At 45.0% G+C, this 20,122-nt stretch overlaps 1 protein-coding gene across 1 annotated transcript in view; it reads left to right on the top strand.

Annotated features, from left to right (window-relative positions):
• OLFM2 (olfactomedin 2) overlaps positions 1-20,122 on the top strand; it is a 170,660-nt gene that overhangs the window by 26,750 nt on the left and 123,788 nt on the right. The gene's annotated exons all lie outside the window — the stretch shown is intronic.

Below are 20,122 nucleotides of genomic sequence, written 5' to 3'. Positions count from 1 at the left end.
CAGAAGCATAAAATTTAGAATGGAGAAGCAGCAGGGGGAGGAAGTGCTTGACCCCCTTTTCACCCTCAATTTTTAAATCCAAAATGATCCTCAACCACTTTCTTCAACATGAATCTCCAGGGGCTGCTTCGGAAGGGTGATTTGGACAAGGCAAGCTGCTGAAGGGTTAAGCACCCCTAATCTCCATTGCATTTCTGCAACATTCTTTGTGCTGTGGCTGCTTTCATGAAAGAAAAATATAGAATCCTGAACTGGGCTCTCTTACACGTTTTGCACATGTAATGTAAGGCTCACGTATCTGAGCTCTGAGAGATGAGCCTCAGGAGCTTGGGATACTCACCTCAGAGACTCTGCAGATTCTTCTCTGACTCTAATTTCAGTCAGAGCAATGATTCTCTGCTACCTGCTTAACAAATACCGTTGGGCTCAATAGGTAGGGCAGCTTTGGAAGGGGACCCTGAGTTCAAAACATTGGTGAATGTTGGGCTTTTGGTTTTAACTGGAAAAGCCTCAAAACCAGTTTAGCACTTAGAAATGGTGTCCAGCTACGCTTCCTCTGCATTTTCCTGCTTCTCCAGTGCTTTTGCAGAGTTTTTCAAACTTCAAACTTCTTCTTCTTGCGCAATGGTATGTGTGCCTTGTGCCAGCAATAAATTCCACAACGTCTGGGTTGCTTCAAAGCAAGTACGCTTTATTTACAAGCATATAAATCACAGAGCTTCTCCAGGAGATTCAGACGACATCTCCGCTCCGGTCAGAACCGAAAGTAAGACAAAGACTGACCAGGAAATAAATGGTGTATCACATAATTCACAAAGACATTGCATACAGCAGATACCCCGGATGTTGCGACACATTCTCTTCCCTGTGGGAAGGGCGTACTGTTGAGCTTATTTAACCCTGAAAGCTGCAAACCTCACAGTGAAATAATGGGCTACAGGGTCTATCAGACCTGCATAGAGTGTTTCTTCTTCCTGGAGTGAAAATAGCTGCTTGTGCATGTGTTTATGTGTACCTAAAAAACAAAAAACCCAAACCCTTAATTGTACCTTTTTCATCACCTGTCTTACGCTGTCATGGACAATCTTTATATCCTGCCTGAGTTTTCTCCTTCTCCAAGAGATACAAACTAATATGGGATCCATTATAAACTAGGCTTTATTTCACCTCAGTCAAAGACCCAGTTTGGAACCCACACAGACATATTTGCATACATGCACACACAGAGGCACCCCTCTCACCCAGGGCAAAAAACAAAAACAAAAAACCAGCTGCCCCCCCCCCCCCTCAGTTGACAACATCACTGAGGACAGCATTTGCTTTTTGGACTAGTCATTGTGTGTGCCCAAACATTGGATTGCTTTCAATGGGTCAATGCTTTCTCCTGGATACATTCTCCAGGATGCTCCCCCTTTAGGCTCAGCTTGAGATCTGTTACAGCCATATGTATTTCAAATGTAAAATGAGATGTTGGTCTCTTGATTGAGTGTGTTAATATCCTTATAGTGTTTTTTGTGTTCAATATGCTCCTTGGTCTCTCCTGAGCTTACTGTCTGTTAGTTTGAGTGCATGGCTCTGTTTTGCCTGGGATTCCAAAACACATAAAACAAGCTCCATATTTCATTTCTATTACATTTTTAATTTGCATACCACCCTTTCTCTATGGCTATGCACAAGGCAGTTTACAATCTGAAAAAACAACACAATATACAACAAAGTTCACACATCTCAAAACAACCTGATCAAATATAAAAAGTCATAATAAAAACATAACTTTAACATAAACAATTTTATCAATTAAAGTAATGTTGAATAATCCATTAGAACATAATAGTACACAATAAAATTAAATAGCAGCAAATAACAATTAAACAGAAATTCATTCTTAACAATTACAATAAATTACTAAACCATAATCAATAAAAATAACAATGTCACAATGCATAAAATACTACAATACAAAACCACGTAAAAGGATCAAATTGTGAAACAAAGACACACACCTTATAAAATTATTTTAATAGAGTAGCATCAGTGCATGTTGCATGGGGCATGATCTATTACAAATTAAAGAAGGGGAGCATTAGAAGATGCTCTTTTCTGCTCCAAATTTGCTTTTTGCACAGTTCATGTTGCCTGGGCTGAGAAAGGCCACAGCTCTCTGGATGAGCACCTGCCTTCATGTGAAAGGTTCTAGGTTCAATCCACAACACACACAGGTAGGGTCAGGAAAGGCAGCTGCCTGAACACTGGAGAGTCACTGCCTGTCAGTGTAGACCAGGGGTGTCCAAACTTTTTCCAAAGAGGGCCAGATTTGATGAAGTGAACATGCATGAGGGCCGACCTTTTAGGATTGATGGGCAATGGTCTGGCTTGCTGTGAAGCAGCTTCCGAAGTCCTTTTGAGCTGATGTCTTCAGTAAGCTTTTTACTCTGATCCCAAGACACCTGCCAGAGAGGAGTTGGCGCTGAATGTTGTTTGGCTCGCTGACTTGTGCCAAGAGTGGCACTCCAGCCCTCTGCCTGTGGGATTGCTGGGCTTTCGGTTGCAAATGAACGGCCAAAATGAAATACTGCAGAATTTTAAAACTGGGCAAAATTGTCAGGCGGTGAGTTTTCAACATTTGAAACATTTCAAAATGTCACTTGTCAAGCTTGAATTTGAAGGATCTGTAAAACAACAACAACAACAACAACAACAACAACCACTTGTGGAATTTAACTGGTTGATCAGTCTTTTCCTTCTCCCCGCCTCCTACGATCTCCTTATCCAAAAGCCCTCGCGCTCAAGAACACCGAAGGGGCAGAAATCAGCCTCCGATTAGAAGAATATAACATTCACATTCTTGCAAGCAGTTTAAAGCGACACTCGTTTGCTTGCCATTCCTCTTCCCTCCTCACAGCTCTAGTTTTGCCTAGATGGCCTTTAAGATGTGGATGAAAGCATACCAACAGGCCTCGAGTCCTGCATCAGTCCAAAAAAGTAAGAAAGCCCAGCTTCCTCTTTCCCCACAGCAGCCAGTCTGACGCCTCTGGGAAGCTAGCATGAAAGGTGCAAAGTCCGTAACAGCCCTGCCCAGTTGTTTGTCCTGAACATTTGGTAATCAGAGATAAACTGCTTCTGAACATGGAGGCTTCATTGCTGGAGGTTCCAGGGCATGGTCTGAAGGTGCATGAAGGTGCATGAGACGTCTACCTTCTGAGGAATTATGTCTGTAACATGCCAGAGGGAAGCAGAGCATACCTTGGAATAATATTTCTGCAAAAGCAGCATCATGCTGCCACCTGTCTGTGGTTAGCATGCACTGGAACTTTCCTGCTGGATGCCTAGGAAAGAAAGAGGGGGGGGGGGCATCCCAGTATTTGAAGGGATGGCTGTGTGCACACCACAACTTTCCACCAAAGAATACTGGAAGCTCTAATTTGCTCCCCACAGAGCCACAATTCTCAGCACCCTTACAGACTACAGTTCCCAGAATTCTTTGGGGGAGGTCATGTGTTTTTGATGTGCTTTACACATACAGTGTGCACACAGCCAGAAACTCAGTTGCAGGAGTCTGAAGTTGATGGTCATCACTGCTTCCTGTGAGAGGGAGTTCCATAGTCTAACTATGCACTGCTTGATGAAGTACTTTCTTTTGTCTGTCCTCAAACTTCCAACTTCTGTTTCCTTGAAGGCCCCCAATTTCTAGAGCTATAAGAGAGTGAGAAAAAGTTTCCTCTATCTGCTTTTTCCATGCCATGCATAATTCTATAAGTTTCTATAATGTCACCTCTTACTCAATTTTTCTCTAAATATCCCTAATGTTGCAACTTTTTTTCTCATAGGGGAATTGCTCTGCCCCATTGATCATTTCAGTTGCCCTTTTCTGGACCTCTTCCAACCCTATGATATCCCTCTGAGGTCCGGCAAACATAATCGTACATAGTTTTCCAAATGCAGTTGTAACATAGATTTATATAACGACATTTATGATATTGGCAGTTTTATTTTCAATTCATTTCCTATTGATTTCTAGCCTGGAGTTTGACTCTTTCACAGCTCCCGCCCACATCTTCACTGAGCTATCCACTGTGACGCCAAGATCTCGTTCCTGGTCAATCACCACCAGTTCAGACCCCAGGAGCAGATATGTGGACTTAAGATGCTTTGTCCTGACACGGATACTAGCTTTACACTTGTTTACATCAAATTGCATTTGCCCATTTAGCACATGCTTACTCCATTTGGAAAGGTCCTTTTGGAGCTCTTCACAATCTTTTTTTGGAGCTCTTCACAATCTTTTTTTGCTTTAATAACCTTGAGCAATTTAGTATCATCAGCAAACTTGGCCACCTCACTGCTCAGTCCTAACTCTAGAGCAGGGGTCAGCAAACTTTTTCAGCAGGGGGCTGGTTCACTGTCCCTCAGACCTTGTGGGGGCCCAGACTATATTTTTTGGGGGGAAATGAACGAATTCCTATGCCCCACAAATAACCCAGAGATGCATTCAACTCATGTAAAAACATGCTGATTCCTGGACCGTCCACAGGCTGGATTTAGAAGGCTATTGTGCCAGATCTGGTCCCTGGGCCTTTGTTTGCCTACCCATGTTCTACAGCAGGGGTAGCCAACTCCCAAGAGACTGCAATCTACTCACAGAATTAAAAACTGGCAGTGATCTACCCCCTTTTGGGGGGGTTCAGCTACAGGTTGTTGAGGTTTTTTTAGGTAGGAGGAAAGAACAGATTTTTGTAAATTCAAGCCTAAGCTCAAGGGAGAAAGAGTTTACCCACCGAGTAAACTCCGTCTTCCATTCTGCAGATCATGCAACAATGGAGGGTGGGGCTGGATTCTATTTTACCAACGCTAAGGAAAGGGACCCAGTGATTGACCGCGATTTACCAAGACCGGGGATCTACCAGTAGATCATGATCAACCTGTTGGACACCCCTGTTCTAGAGTAGGTTAAAAAGCACAAGTCCTGATTCTGATCTTTGGGGTGGGGGGCTCCACTGTCTACCTCTCTTCATTTGGAGAACAGTCCATTTGTTCCTACTCTCTGCTTCAGTATACCTGAAGAAGTGTCTCCACCCTGATCGTTCAACCCGGACACTGAGGTCCAGCTCCGAGGGGCTTTTGGCGGTTCCTCACTGTGACAAGTGAAGTTACAGAGAACCAGGCAGAGGGCCTTCTCAGTGGTGGCACCCTCCCTGTGGAACGCCCTCCCTTCAGATGTCAAGGAGATAAAGAACTACACAACTTTTAGAATACATCTGAAGACAGCCCTGTATAGGGAAGTTTTAGATGTTTGACATTTAAAAAAAACAAAAAACATTTTGTTGGAAACAGCAAAACATTATTATTCCTGTTACTAAACAATTCCTGGTCTGCAGGAGGATCTCTCCTCTTTTTCTGTGAGCTAAACTTGCAGATTCTCCCTGCATGAGTCGGTTGGGTTCCTGCTGGTTTGTCTTCATTGTGACTGCAGACTAGATAATGTGTTACATTTTGCTTAAACTCTTGAGAATTATGTGAACAGGCTCTGAAGGGCAGACGATTAAATTGAAAAGACCTACCTCTCACATCTACAGCCACAATGAAGCCACTCCACCAAGGGGTGGTTAAAATGAGAAGAGGTTCTCAATTTTGCCTCAGTCCTGAAGTGGCTTCCAGCGGCCCACAGAGGTGAGTGGAATCTCTTTTCCAATTTCACCATCTTGTTCTATGTCATCTTTGGGATAATGTGCATAAGCTCCAACTGTGCTCAAAGGACCCTCATCTCTTTCAGAGGTACGATTGACTGTAAATTCCACAGCGGATTCAACTCCCTGGTGAGGTAAAGGGAAAGACTTGTCACTTTTACCTCTCTTGCCTTTGCCGCCTTTTCACACAATTCTTGCAGGTTCAGCAAGATGCTGTGCATTGTCTACTCCCTCTTTTCAGGCGTATAAAACTGACTTTCCATTTCCCTTCAGGGAATCCAGAGGAGCTCTTTTGCCATAGATGCAATATTGACACTTTGTGGTTAATTTATCCAGTGCTTTTTTTCCTTAAAAAATGTTTAGGGGTACTCAGTGGTGTAGGAAGGGGGGCAGAGGGGGCGGGCCGCCCCGGGTGTCACTCTGGGAGGGGCAACAAGATGGCCTCTGCCTCCCCCCCCCCCAGCTGTAGAGCAGCCGAGGGCACGGCATCCGTACGGAGTGCGCATGGAGGCCAAACCAGTGCTGTCAAGTATCCCGTTTTCCCCGGGATTCTCCCTTATTTCAAGCAGTTTCCCGCTGCTCTCCCTTATTTTTTATTTCCCTTAAATTTCCCGTTTTTAATGGAAGCAGCTCCTCCCCTGCTGGCCAGGGACTGGGTGGGAAGACCTCGCCTACTTGGAGAGAAATGCCTCAGACCTCAAAGCAAGTGGGAGCCGTTTCCCGTGCTTACAGGGGGGTGTATTCCTCCCCCTGCATCAGCCCCTATCCGTTGCCGCCGAGCCCCTCAGCCGGCCAATAGGGTTAGCTGGCGGGCGGAGCCTGGCTGCCTTTGAGCAGCTGCAGCTTCCTGTCCTGTTTTGATGGGATCAGACAAGAAGACAATGGGGCTCCATCGCGCGGAGCACATGACTGCCCTCCTCTTTGCTCTGCTCTGAGCCCGCTTGGAGTTTACATTGCTGCTCCGCCCACTTTTGCTTCTGGCTCCGCCCACCACTGACATCTGACTGTCCCCGGGATAGGTGAGACTGCTGATCCCTTATTTTCAAATCTGAAACTTGACAGCTATGGGCCAAACTTAGATTCACAAAACGTTTAGGGGTACGCGTACCCCTGTGTCCTCCCAGAAAAAAAGCACTGATCTTATCTCTGGATGAGAAGAACAGCTTGTCAGCTTCATGACCTTCTTGCAGATCTTTGCACTTGAGAGCGAGGGGGTTGCACATTCAAGTGCTACTCTTGGACTATAGTTTGCAAGAGCTGGACCTCCAGCCTTGATAATGCTCTTATGAGAGCATGAGAAGGGACCAAATGTTCTTGAGAAAAAAGAGGACAAATTATTATTATTATTATTATTATTACTATTACTATTATTATATCCCACCCATTTGACTGCGTTTCCCCAGCCACTCTGTGCGGCTCACAGCATATATAAAAACACAACAAAACACCAAACATTAAAAAACAGAATATCCTATACAGGCAACAAACAAACAAACAAACAAACCAACCAACCAACCAATAAATCAATATGGAAAGACAGGAAAAAATCTTTACTAAGTAAAATGATACTGTGTTATATAATATAATTTTTGAAAGAAAGAGTTTTACTGACAATCGCTGCAAAGAAGTGGCAATGCAGGATCTCCGTAGTGGATGGAGCTGCCATCATCCCTCATGTACAGCCTCAGTGAGACATTGCAGAAATAAACAGCCTCAAGGGATGTCAGGATATGCTGAAAGACAGGAAGAGGAACAACCCGGAACAAATGATGATTGACAGGAAAGAAAGGGGATGCAATGGGACAACACAACCCACGGGGAAATCAGATCAGAGCAAGAATGTCTAAATGCAGAACCACATCAGAAGGATTCACAGAGGGGACTGGCACAGGGTGCATGAACAACAAGGCAGGGTATATGTTTCGTGCCTCTAGGACATGCCAGTGAGGAACAATATCAGATGGCTCAAGGGGGAAGAATATGTGGAGCCCGCCTGGTGTAGTGCTTATCTCAGCCTAATCTACTGTAGTTGTGAGGCTAAAATGGGTAGTAGGCAAAACATAGATGATAGAAAGGAATTTTCATAGACTTTGAATGTGATCTGTCAATCAAATACATTAATTTCCATTCTATTATTTATAATTTTACTGTAGCATATTGCAGTCTCTGACCCATTATTTTCCTGCCCAGATTTGCTTTGTGAGCCATCAGGCGCTGCAAGGAAGTCAGCACTAATAAGGACTCCAGAGTCACAGGGTTCCTCTTGTGCTTAGGAATAAGCCTGTGCTCAACCTCTGCATGTGCTCTGTAACTATGAAGCCTTTATTGTATTCATTGACCTAAAGCAGGCTTCCTCAACCATCCCTCCAGATGTTTTTGGCCTACAACTCCCATGATCCCTAGCTAGCAGGACCAGTGGTCAGGGATGATGGGAATTGTAGTCTCAAAACACCTGGAGGGCCAAGGTCGAAGAAGCCTGACCTAAAGACTGGCGTCATGTGAAGATTGACAGACAGGTGTGAGTAAGTATTGTTTTACCATGTTGATGTTTGCCACCCTGGGCTCCTTTGGGAGGAAAGGCGGGAGACAAGTTTAATGAATAAATATAAATGGAAGAGTATGTCAACTGCAGTGAATAAAGATCTGGGAGAAGACCCAGTTTTCAGAAGAGAGCTCTCTTCATAAGAAACTACAAAGAGCCTCGTAGCACCTTAAGAAGTAGCAACCTATTTGTTTGCTATTTTAAAGATTTTCACTTTGTGTTCCTACCAAAGGATTCTTGAGGCAGTTTACAAGGACTGGCCAATAATACAGAAGTCCCCCCCCCCCCTGGAAGAGAGAGACATACACAACCATGCAGCCCTCTGGTTGATGTTTTCGGCATATGTCTGTCTTGCGAGAAAATGGAAGAAACATCAAACTGTTGGAGAGTTATGGCGTCCATTGTGGCATGTTTTGTTGCAGCTGGGGCATATGGAGGCATCTGAACTACTAGGGTTACTAGACGTCCCAGTTTCCCAGGGACAGTCGCCGGATTTGCAAATAAGTCCCCTGACAAATTCCATCCCCGGAATGTCCCCGGATTTCATCTAATGTCCCCAGGAAATGCAGCAGCGGCAGTCTCAGCAGCCCAGAGCAATTGGCTCTGGCTGGCTTCAGGAGCTGCTCGGAAGTCCCCATAGGGTGTTGGCGCAGGGGCTCTAAGATGCAGCTTCCAGGCTGCCTCCACCTTCCCTGAGCCCTGCAATTAAGCTGTGAAGGGAGGCTTCATGCTTCCCACCGGAGCAGCCTCCCAACTCCTATTTGCGTGCAAGCAGGAGCGGGGCGGGGATCTCTCAGTTAGGCAACGGGGAACCTCTCTTCCCAGCTGAGGGATCCCCGCCCCTCCTGATTGCACACAAGTAGGAATGGGATTGGGGCTGCTCTGATAGGCAGCAGGGATCCGCCCTGCCCCCTCTTCTCCCCAAAATTTGCTCTCTGGAGGATAAGGAGATCCCTCAGAGCAGCACAGGTAGTGGAAGAGGAGGGAGATCATTCCATTGGGCAAGCAGAATCCACCAAGTAAAGATATATCAAAATGATATATCAAAACAGGTGATGTTCCAGTTGTATCCACAGGATGGCAGCATACAACTGTTAATGGGTCCTACTTTCATTCAAGATACTCTACCGTTCAACAGGCAAATATCCAGTTCCGTCATATGACCAGGTGGCTGTTTTGGGAGGGCACCCGACTTCTGCAATTATTTCCCCACATCTCTTCTTCCAGGGTTGATGTAACATTTTCAAACAGATTTTGGATCAGAAATTCACAGTTTTGATAAATGAAATGTTGGGTTATACATGCAATCTGAAACCTACTATTACACCTGATAGCTCCCTGGACACCAGATCAGGAACACTGCACAAGAACTAATGGTACTGTCCTGCAGAACTCCAAATGTTTAAGAGTTTTGATTTTTGTCACATTCCATAGGATAACAAAGAAGTACCATCACACAAATGTAAAAACTGACAGACTGGGTCGCAATGAGTTTCCATAGTTTCCATCGCTTCTCGGCCTTTTGGCTAAGATCAAGTGTGTAGTTTCCATAGGAATGGGTTGGTGGTGATAGACTTCTCCTTTCAGGAAGTCATTTCACCCACTGGAACAGTTGTATTCAGGCATGGCCAAGTCCATCCTAGCTAGATTCATTATCTGGATTCATGCCAGCCAGAGCACCAAATGGTCTAGCTCCACAAGCATCTGGGTCTGGAATCTTGGCTGATTTTCCTCTGTGGTCCATTATGACATCACAAGCAGCCAGAAGAGGGGGAAAAAATCCTTCCAGTAGCACCTTAGAGACCAACTAAGTTTGTTCTTGGTATGAGCTTTCGTGTGCATGCACACTTCTTCAGATACACTGAAACTACCTGTGGGCCAAAGGAGGGAGATCAGGTACATAGCTGTAAGGTAGCTTCATCTGGCTTGTGTCCACTAGACTTGGGATGCTTTCCTTTGAGGGCTGGATAAGAACACCCTCATGAGAACCTATTTGCAGAAGGCAGAAGTGGCTGAGCAGTGCAGCTATGTAAGTCAACTCAGGTTGAATTCCCTGATTGGTCCTTCCATCTATTGCTATTGTCCATCTTGCCCAAGGATCAAACATCAGGTTCAAGCCCAGCCCACTTATTAGTTAAGATGGGCATTTGTCCAGAATGTATGATCTATGGCATTTCAAATTCTGGGGAAGGGTGTGTATGTGTCAAATAGACTGATAGAGCCACAACTGAATATGGGGGCTTCTGTGTGCAAGACAAGTGCTCTTAGATTCTGAGCTGCTTCTCAGATTTAACTGAAAAATTTTAAAATGTGAAGTAATTGCAGCCATTCATTTAATCCGTTTGGTTAGCCAGTGTTGGTCTCCAACACACAACTAGACATGCCCTAGTCAATTTAAGCCGTGTCTCATGCTAAGGCAGCCATCTTACGCTTATTATTTACTTAGGAGTAAATTCCAAGGAGCACAGCAAGGTTTACCACCCAAGAAACTTGTGCAGCTTTGAGCTGCATGAACACAATACAGCCATCAATTTTGGGGATGCAAGTTCCATTCATTCAAGCAGCAGGAGGGTTGCAGACATGATACAGCAACCAGGGAAATCCTTTTGGCACACTTCCAATTGCTGCTGCTGCTAAATTCCCCTTCTATATTTGAAGCAAAACACTTAAGAATCAAGGAGGCTGAGATACTTTCCATTGGCTTGCTTAGTAAGTCCGTGTTTTGACTCCATGTACTAACACAGCTAAAAGCCAGTGTGGTGTAATGGTTAAGAGTGGCAGACTCATAATCTGGTGAACCGGGTTCGTGTCTCCACTCCTCCACATGCAGCTGCTGGGTGACCTTGGGCTAGTCACACTTCTCTGAAGTCTCTCAGCCCCACGCACCTCACAGAGTGTTTGTTGTGGGGGAGGAAGGGAAAGGAGAATGCTAGCCACTTTGAGACTCCTTCGGGTAGTGATAAAGCGGGATATCAAATTCAAATCCAAACTCTTCTTAAAAATACCCCATTATATGATTCCATTTTGTCCTGGTTCATGATCCAACCCAAAGGTTGCACTTTTAAGTTGTATTTATTTCTGTGGCAGAGTGTTCTGCTTGCTTAGTTGGGACTGAGCCCCGCTGAACTTGGCAAGACTTACTTCTTAGTAAACGTGCATGGGATTGGAAGTTAGATGTACTTAACTTTGGCTGGATCAGGTCCATAGCTCTGTTTTATGGATTTTCCTGGGCTCTGCAGCAGCCGAGCTAATTCATCAGGTGGTGGTTATTTCATGTTAAATACCTGCATTTGCGGATAATAAAAAGCTGAGCTAGACAAATCAGTTGTTACCAGTGTAGTGTGCTGGCTGTGTTGATAGCTATTTCATGATAAATTGAGGGGTGTGGTGTGCTTTTTAAAAAAGAAAAATTGATGAATGGCGCTACTTGTTTTGCTGGATTTGAAAAGGAATCCACATTTTGCTGCCTCAGCAACAGTTTGAGAAGCCAAGATTAGTGGTGACTGTTCAGTTAGGAGTATGACGAGATCAGCAGATCCTAGATTTCAGCCACTCTGGTGATTAAATCATTGTTCTATTCCTTTTGCTCACCCACCTGGTGCCACCTCTCTGTCTCTCACTTCAGTCTTACCTGTACCAAGTTCATTTCACCTGCTCATCAGTGTAGCCACAAAAGAGAGCCAGGCACAAGATATTTTAGTACCCTTTCCAGAGTAACCACAAACTAAATCCAGCAACTGGCATGTCTCAGGCCTAGGTCTTTCCCCACCACCTATTGCCTGACCCTTTTCATTGAAGGTTCTAGTGAAAAACATCAAAAATAAGATCATGGCCACTGGTCCCATCACCTCCTGGCAAATAGAAGGGGAAGAAATGGAGGCAGTGAGAGATTTTACTTTATTGGGCTCCATGATCACTGCAGATGGTGACAGCAGTCACGAAATTAAAAGATGCCTGCTTCTTGGGAGGAAAGCAATGACAAACCTAGACAGCATCTTAAAAAGCAGAGACATCACCTTGCCGACAAAGGTCCACATAGTTAAAGCTATGGTTTTCCCAGTAGTGAGGTATGGAAGTGAGAGCTGGACCATAAATAAGACTGATCGCTGAAGAATTGATGCTTTTGAATTATGGTGCTGGAGGAGACTCTTGAGAGTCCCATGGACTGCAAAAAGATCAAACATATCCATCCTTAAAGAAATCAGCCCTGAGTGCTCACTGGAAGGGCAGATCCTGAAGCTGAGGCTCCAATAATTTGGCCATCTCATGAGAAGAGAAGACTCCCTAGAAAAGACCCTGATGTTGGGAAAGATGGAGGGCACAAGGAGAAGAGGACGACAGAGGACAAGATGGTTGGACAGTGTTCTCGAAGCAACTGGCATGAGTCTGACCAAACTGCGGGAAGCAGTGGAAGACAGGAGTGCCTGGCATGCTCTGTTTCATGGGGTCACGAAGAGTCGGACACAACTAAACGACTAAACAACAGCAAACAACAAAGTGAATGGAGCAAGGATCCTCTGCATGGAAAGCATGTGCTCTTCCACTGGTCCATGGTCCCTTCCCAGGGAGCCCTGCACTTGTGCCATAGCTAAGGGCATGAATGAGAAGCCCCTGGACCTAGAAAATCCATCCTCTCTAACAATTGGCCATGCTGCCTAGGGAGTTGCAGTCCAACAATATCTGAGGTTGCCATGTTGAATATCCTGATGCATATGATTACACCAGTGCTGGGAAGCCTTTGCCCTCCCTATTGTGCCCAGCAGACAATGTGGCCAAGCCATGCCCACCTGTCCTATGCCTGATGTCATGTAAAGACGCAGCTGGGTCAAAGGGATTTGCAGGTGGTGCCAATCAGTGGATCGTCACTTGCAAAGTTGATTGTCAGGGCTTGCAAAGAGCCATGAGTGGTTTGCATATCTTCCTGCATGGCACTTTCCAGTCCCCTAAGATCAGCTGCTCAGCTGCAACATCAGGGAATGGGCAGATGGGCAGTCCTGTCTACATGCCACACTTGGTCTGCATAAAGAGGGAGACATTAGCATCTGGCCCCCTAGCAAGCTGTAGGTCCCACCTCCTGGATTACACCCTCTGCCTGCCCAGCAGACGTTTTGCTGCAATGAAAATTGTTCCAACTATTGACAGGAGTCTAGCTCCTTGATAATTGAAACCTATCGACCGATCACCTTTCTTTAAGAAAGGCAATACAAGACCTGCATTCCGATCCTCTGATTTGTTCAGTGTGCCGCATTGCTTGGAGGGAATGGTGGTGAAGAATTAGGGATTCTGGGTTCAGGGTCCCCCACCCCCCATTGCACTTTAGCATTCATTGGAAATCATTTTTATCTCTGTTGCTCATATCTAATGTCATTTGTACCTTATATGTGCCTGCCTGTTTAAATCTCTCTTGACATGTCACTCAGGAGGCTGCATGTTTGACAAGGTTGAGGCATTTTCGCTGTGATCCCAGGTCTCTCCTTTCATTGCATATCTAGAGGTTATATTTATGCTGTGATTCCACATAAGCTGAGGAGGGGGAAATGAAAAAGATGGTACTGAGTGTTTACCTAACAACGTTAGGCTCCCTTTAAGAAACTAGCTCTCATCATTCCAGAAAGATTTATGGAGGAATTGCCTAAGGAAATCTCAGAAGCCAGAGGCAGAGGCTGTGTATGCACAACATTTTATTTTAGAATCAATGGACACCACATGCTTATTTTTCTTATGTAGTCCACTCAATTGAGATCTATTGCAGAGTTGTTGGTTTTGTTTTTGCCTTTGAAAAGCACTTCTTAAGAACGTTAGAAGAGCCCCATTGGGAAAAGCCAAAGGCCCACCCTGTCCTCACAGTAACAAGCCAGATGCCAATGTGGGAGCCTGGAAACAGGACCTGAGCACCGCAGCCCCTCTCTCTCCCCACTTGCGCTTCCCGGCGACTGGTTCTCAGGGGGAGAACAGAGCCACCATAGTAAGCAGCCTTATCCTCCGTGAAGTTTTATGATCGCTACCCTTCCACATGCTGACCAAAACTAGAAGAAAAATGAGAAATAGCTAAAATTGCATGAAATCCCATTTAGATTCTGCACTTTGTATAAATGATGCAAATTAAGCATCTCTATATATCTCTCTTAATTGGCCATGGTTATCACTGGATGGTTTTCCACTCTTGTTGCATGCACACACCTGAGAAAAGGTTCCATTGAACTTGAGGGGACGTAGCCCCGAATATACATGCACAGGAATAACCTTGGCTTCTGAGACTCTTCTAGGTGTTGCTGGCGTTGCCTCAAGTGTTTGCCTGCATCCAGTTCCAGAGCCCAGATTCTCTGCTTGCTGGTATGATGTGATCAGGTTGCACAAGACATGCACAGATCTGGCTGCTCGTGACTCCTGACCTCGTCTTACCATGCTCTCAAGCTTTAGTGCCTCAGTTAGCTCCATGCATTTCCCATTATTAGCGAGAGCAGAATAAAATATGCTTTTAAAAAAAGAGACATCATGGAAATTTTTGGAAATTTTTGGATCATATTGCTGAAGAATGACTGAATACACACTTCCAGTGCTCTTTTCTCTTACAGACACTTAAAGGATGTAAATTTCTTTTTATCCACTGTATTTGACACAATATGGATCCCCTCCCATTTCACTAGCATTTTTGTAAAATTATTCTATTTGCAATCAATACATTTGCAGTCAATTTTCTCTCTAGGAGTTTCATGATATCCCTCTATTGACGGAGCAATATAACAACAGAATCAAAAGACATATGTTAATTGGTGGTTTTATTTATAGGCATAGTTTGTTCCTGGTGTCTAGTAAAAGCAGTAATGAGCTTATAACATTGCAAATAAACAGCCATACGGGCAAGCAGGGCAACCGGTAGCATTCTCCCACTTGGCTGGTTGTGGTTGACAGGCCTGCAGGTGGAAAGAGGCAGGAATGAAAATGGAATGATCACATTCAGAGGATGGATGACAGAAAGCCAACAGATGGACACTGATAGCCTCTGTTCTACCTCCACGTTCAGTTGCTAGGAATTGTAGAGGGGGGAGGGCTCTTACACTCTGGTCATGCTTGCACACATCCTATAGGCATCTGGTTGGCCACCTTGGAATGGGATGCTAGACTAGATGAGTCCTTGGCCTGATCCAGCATGGCTCTTGTCATGCTCTCATGTCACTACAGTTAGACGTGTGCACTTGAGGAGGGATCCTCCCCACCCCCTTGAAAATGGGTGGGGGTGGCATGAGTGGGGAAACTGGCGCCCTCTTGATGTTTTGGACCACAACTCCCATCATCTGCGGGCAGCATAGCCAATGGCCAGGGGTGATGGAAGTTCTAGTTCAGTGCCATCTGGAAAGTCGCAGGTTCCCCATCTCTGAACTATATCCCCCCCCCTCTCTTCTTTTCCCCAGCAGTGGTGCTTCCCCTGTTTTGTGGTTGGTTTGGTTTCCAATGGATGTCCTGCCGTGCTCTGTTTGTGATATGTTGTAGGCTGGAGCAAAAGGTGGGTCCTGCATCAGGATAAAATTGAGAAGTCACTAGCTTTTTGTCCAAAGAAGAAAGCTATTTCCAATTTCTGAATGGAGAGATGAATTAGGATCCTGACAGCCACCACTAGAGGGCTCTGCTGCCCTTCCATCTGCATCCCTTCAGGCAGGAGTCCCAGCTGTTTTGAATGGCTGCAGAGCCATAATTTCCTCATTCACCATTATAACATATTAACTTGCTGTTTTTCATTTGCAGTTTTGTTGCTCACTGGTGTACTGAATCTCCTGTAAAATGTTACAGAATCAAGGGGTTGTTTGAAGGGCCTCATTTGGCCCCATTGACCAGCAGAAGCTGGCACAGCTGGCCAGAGGCATTTACCTGACCTTCTCGCAGGTGAGTTTCTGCAGCTTATCAGGAGGGGAAGGGGGAGGTGGTAGACAGAGTGAGGTGGTGCAAACACACTGGCAGGAGTGCTGATGGTATGTTTGCACTACACCAACCTCACCACCAACTCACCTTGCACAGTAAATGGCAGCAACTTAACTGCTGGAAGGTCAGGTAAGCAAGCACCTCTGCCACACTATGAGATTCTCTGCTGCTGTTGACTGACTACCCTAAGCAAGTACATCTCCCAGTCCTGTAGAAAAATCCACATTTTTAACGAACAGGACTTCTGGGAAATTCATATCTTACCAGTAAAGGGCTATTTTAAAAAAATGCAAACTTTTCTTAAACCGCTCTAGCAGATGCCAGTCTGGTCTTTCTTCTCTCTCTCTCTCTCTCTTTGAAAACTTTCAAGAAAAAGGACTCTGCAGCCACCTTAGACAATGTGTTCCATTACTCAAATACCACTAGGCTTTCTGCTAGTTTTTTAAATCTAAGCCTGTTTTAATGTATCCTTCAACTAGGGCTTACTGATTTACACAAACATTTAAATGTGCCTCTTTCTCAGTGATTTTCATTGACAACCCACAACTTCATGTCTTGTTATTCCATGGCTAACAATAATCATCTCACCTTCTTGTGTTCTGAAATCTAAGAGAATGGCATATACTTTCCCATTCTCTGACGGGTCAAAGCTCAACAGCAGTGCACATGCATTTCATGATGAAGTCCAATGTTCATTATCTTGCATCTCCAGATGAAAGATTGCAGCTGGACTGGAAAAGAACTGTGCCTGTATCTGGAGGTTTGGGAAGATGGTTTGTAGAATATAGTATTCCACAAGCATATAGAAGTTTGCCGTTTCTACTTTAAATCTGCAAAAAGATTGTATTATGGCTCAGTGCACCAACATAATACATCTAATCTGTACAGAAATACGAGCTTTTCTATCTGGCAAATTGGAAAAAAATCATAGCATAAGAAGCACAATCAATGCAGATGGATCTTTTCCAATGCTCCTTGCTTGTAGATATTGCTTTTTACACCTGGTTTAGTGCTAAAACACCACATCACTGACAAAGGATGCTACCAGTTGCCCCTGAATAATTATAAACAGATATACATTTTTTCATGAAATGACTGTATGTGTGACTTACACAGATACGTAATAGCAAATATTGCACCCCCAAATTATAACACAGAGGGTATGATCCAAGCAAACTGATTTGTTGCTTGTCCAGTTGATTTCAATGGGGAAGATGTACGGCCTGATTCTGTATGTTTACTTTGAAGAAAGCCCTACAATGTTATTTTCTAGGAAGTTGCACAGGATTGCAACATTGAGCACATTTACTTTTCCCATTGAAAACAGTGACTTACAATGCAATCTTATGCATTTCTACTCAGAAGCAAGCCCCACTGAGTAGGTATAGGATTGCAGTCTTGTAAGGATCTGACTTTGGCTGAATTGCATGGCTAGTAAAAGAAAGAATCCTCCAAGACTAAAATCCTTGCCTCCATCAATATCAAATAATGGGGCAGATAAAAGCAACATAAGCAGAGCACCTGTGCTATAATGATGCAACAGTAAAAACCAAACCAGGCAGCAAACAACTCCCACACCCTAAGGCAGGCCTCCCCAAACTTGGCCCTCCAGCTGTTTTGGGACTACAATTCCCATCATCCCTAGCTAACAGGACCAGTGGTCAGGGATGATGGGAACTGTAGTCCCAAAACAGCTGGAGAGCCGAGTTTGGGGATGCCTGCCCTAAGGGGCAACCAGTGTGGTGTCCTTCAGATGTTGTTGTTGACTTCTTGTTGGACTCCAACTCTCATCATTCTTGACAACATCTGGAGGGCATCATTGGCTACCCCTGCTCTAGCCTACTACTGGAAGCCTAACCCAAGCATACAGGTGTTTGTGTGTGTGTGTGTGTAGAAGTTGTGCAACCTTTTGTGCAGTTATTCTGAATTACATCTTTCTGAATTGAGGACAATGCCTTGTACTAAATGTCCTTCTTGCTTAGTGTTGTCAACACTGGCTTGAAGTGGGTCTCCATGATTTCAGATAGGAACCTGTTTGAACCTCAGACCTTGGCCATGCAAATCTCATGCTGCACCACTGAGGAATAGTCCCTCCATGAGAGTAATTTGGAATTCATGCAGTTGCAGATACTCACAAGCAAGCCCCACTGTGTTCATTTAACCACTTGGCTACACTGGCTTGTAATTGGGCATAGTGTCGCAGTCTACACCCTATGTACTGAGTCCAATGGGGCTTGCTCTGTAAACATGCATAGCACGGTCAGGGAGATCTCAAGATACAGCAGCAGAGAGAATCAGTTTTTTTGTGATAGAAGTAGCATTGGCAAAAGTGGAGCTGGGGCATCTCTGGTGTTTGAAATTGACACACTATTGGGAAGACAAACAAGGAACACTTTGGTGGACAAGAGCACACTTCACTGTATACAGAAAGCATAATCTTGAGCTGGCAAGCATATATATTATACATATGGTGGTGATAGTGGGAATTGTTGTTGTCTATCTCATGAAAATCATAGAATTGCAGAGTTGGAAGGGGTGCCAAGGGTCATCTAGTCCAACCCCTTGAAATGCAGGAATATCAGCTAAAGCATCCATGGACATAGCCAGGATTTTTGTTAGCAGGGGGCAGGACTTTTGTTAGGGAGGGCAGAACCGAGATGATTGGTCAGTTAAGTATTTCTATTGTTTTAGAGCTGCCCCCTGCCCCCCCCCCCCGCTACACCCATGAAAGGATCCATGACAAATGACCACCCAACCTTTAGTCGCAATGGCCTGTTGGCTACATGAATAAAGTTTGATTTGATTTGACCACCCAACCTTTGCTTAAGAATCTCCAAGGAAGGAGAGCCAACAAGCCCCTGCTGTCAAATGGCTCTTACTAGCAGAAAGTTCTTCCTGATGTTTATTCGGAATCTCTTTTCTTGTAAGACTCGTAAGACTTGGTTGTCAGACCATCGATCATCTTGGTTGCTCTCCTCGGCTCTACACATGTTCCAGCTTGTCAACTGTGCAGTTACATACTGTAAGAATGTAGAGGAAAAAGTTTAGAAAGGGCTGGGGGAAGTGAAATGAGCAGACAGTGATGATTCCCTGAAAGGAAATTAGTTGCCGTGACCCCACAGAAGCTTCCTGGCATTGGTAAGATAATTAACACATGTAGCCTAATAAAAGCAACAACAACAGCAACAACAGCTGTAATCTTGATTCAGGCCACAGGTGACACGACTGAATTGCTGGATCAATTGTAATTCAGCAGTTCCCCACTGGAGTTTCCCTTCGAAGTACTGTAAGTGCCTTTGCTCAAGCCTGGCCTCCTTAAGGTCAGCTGCGGAGTGCTCTGGTAGGTTGAAATGATTGAAATGATTTCCGGATAGTGCCCTTTCTGCTATCAGACCTGTCCATTTTGCGCAGAGACTAACCTGCGTCTCTTCCAGGTAGGCGGCAGAAGGGCACTGCTGGCAGACGGCGGCCTAGCATATCACCTTTGAAGATGATGAGCAGGCAGGTGAACCCCTGAAGGGGTGGCTGACGCCAGCAAGAGCGCTGGTTGAGCAGATGGGCGGGCGGCTAGAGTTAGCGTCGTCTGCGATCTTCCTTAGGTGGTCTCTTGGGCCACAAGAGTTTTTGCTGTCTTTGCTACCACAGATGGCCACCCTTCTGGAAAGTTTAGTTGGAATTTGGAACGCTTATTTGAGGAACGCAGGTTTAATCCAGCCCCCCCCCCACCGCCGCCGCAGCCTGAGAGAAGCTCCATAATTCCTTGCAGGGAGGCAGGTGGAGGAGTCTGCAAACTGAGAAGAGGGGGAAACCTTGTCCAGTGAGCAATGAAGTGCGCTAGTTTGGCGCAGGAGTTGGGGTGAGAGCGGATTATCCTGAAATCGGATTATCCGCCCTGCACTCTTAGTATTCCCTGAGCTGTGCGTTTCTTTCTTCAGGCACCCCGCTCCTATTGCATGGCTTGCACGGACACAAACCTGCG

The sequence above is a fragment of the Lacerta agilis genome, chromosome 2, assembly GCF_009819535.1.
Source record: "Lacerta agilis isolate rLacAgi1 chromosome 2, rLacAgi1.pri, whole genome shotgun sequence".
NCBI lineage: Eukaryota > Metazoa > Chordata > Lepidosauria > Squamata > Lacertidae > Lacerta > Lacerta agilis.
The sequence above is the reverse complement of the archived record's forward strand: the minus strand, read 5'-3'. Positions and strand labels throughout refer to the sequence as shown.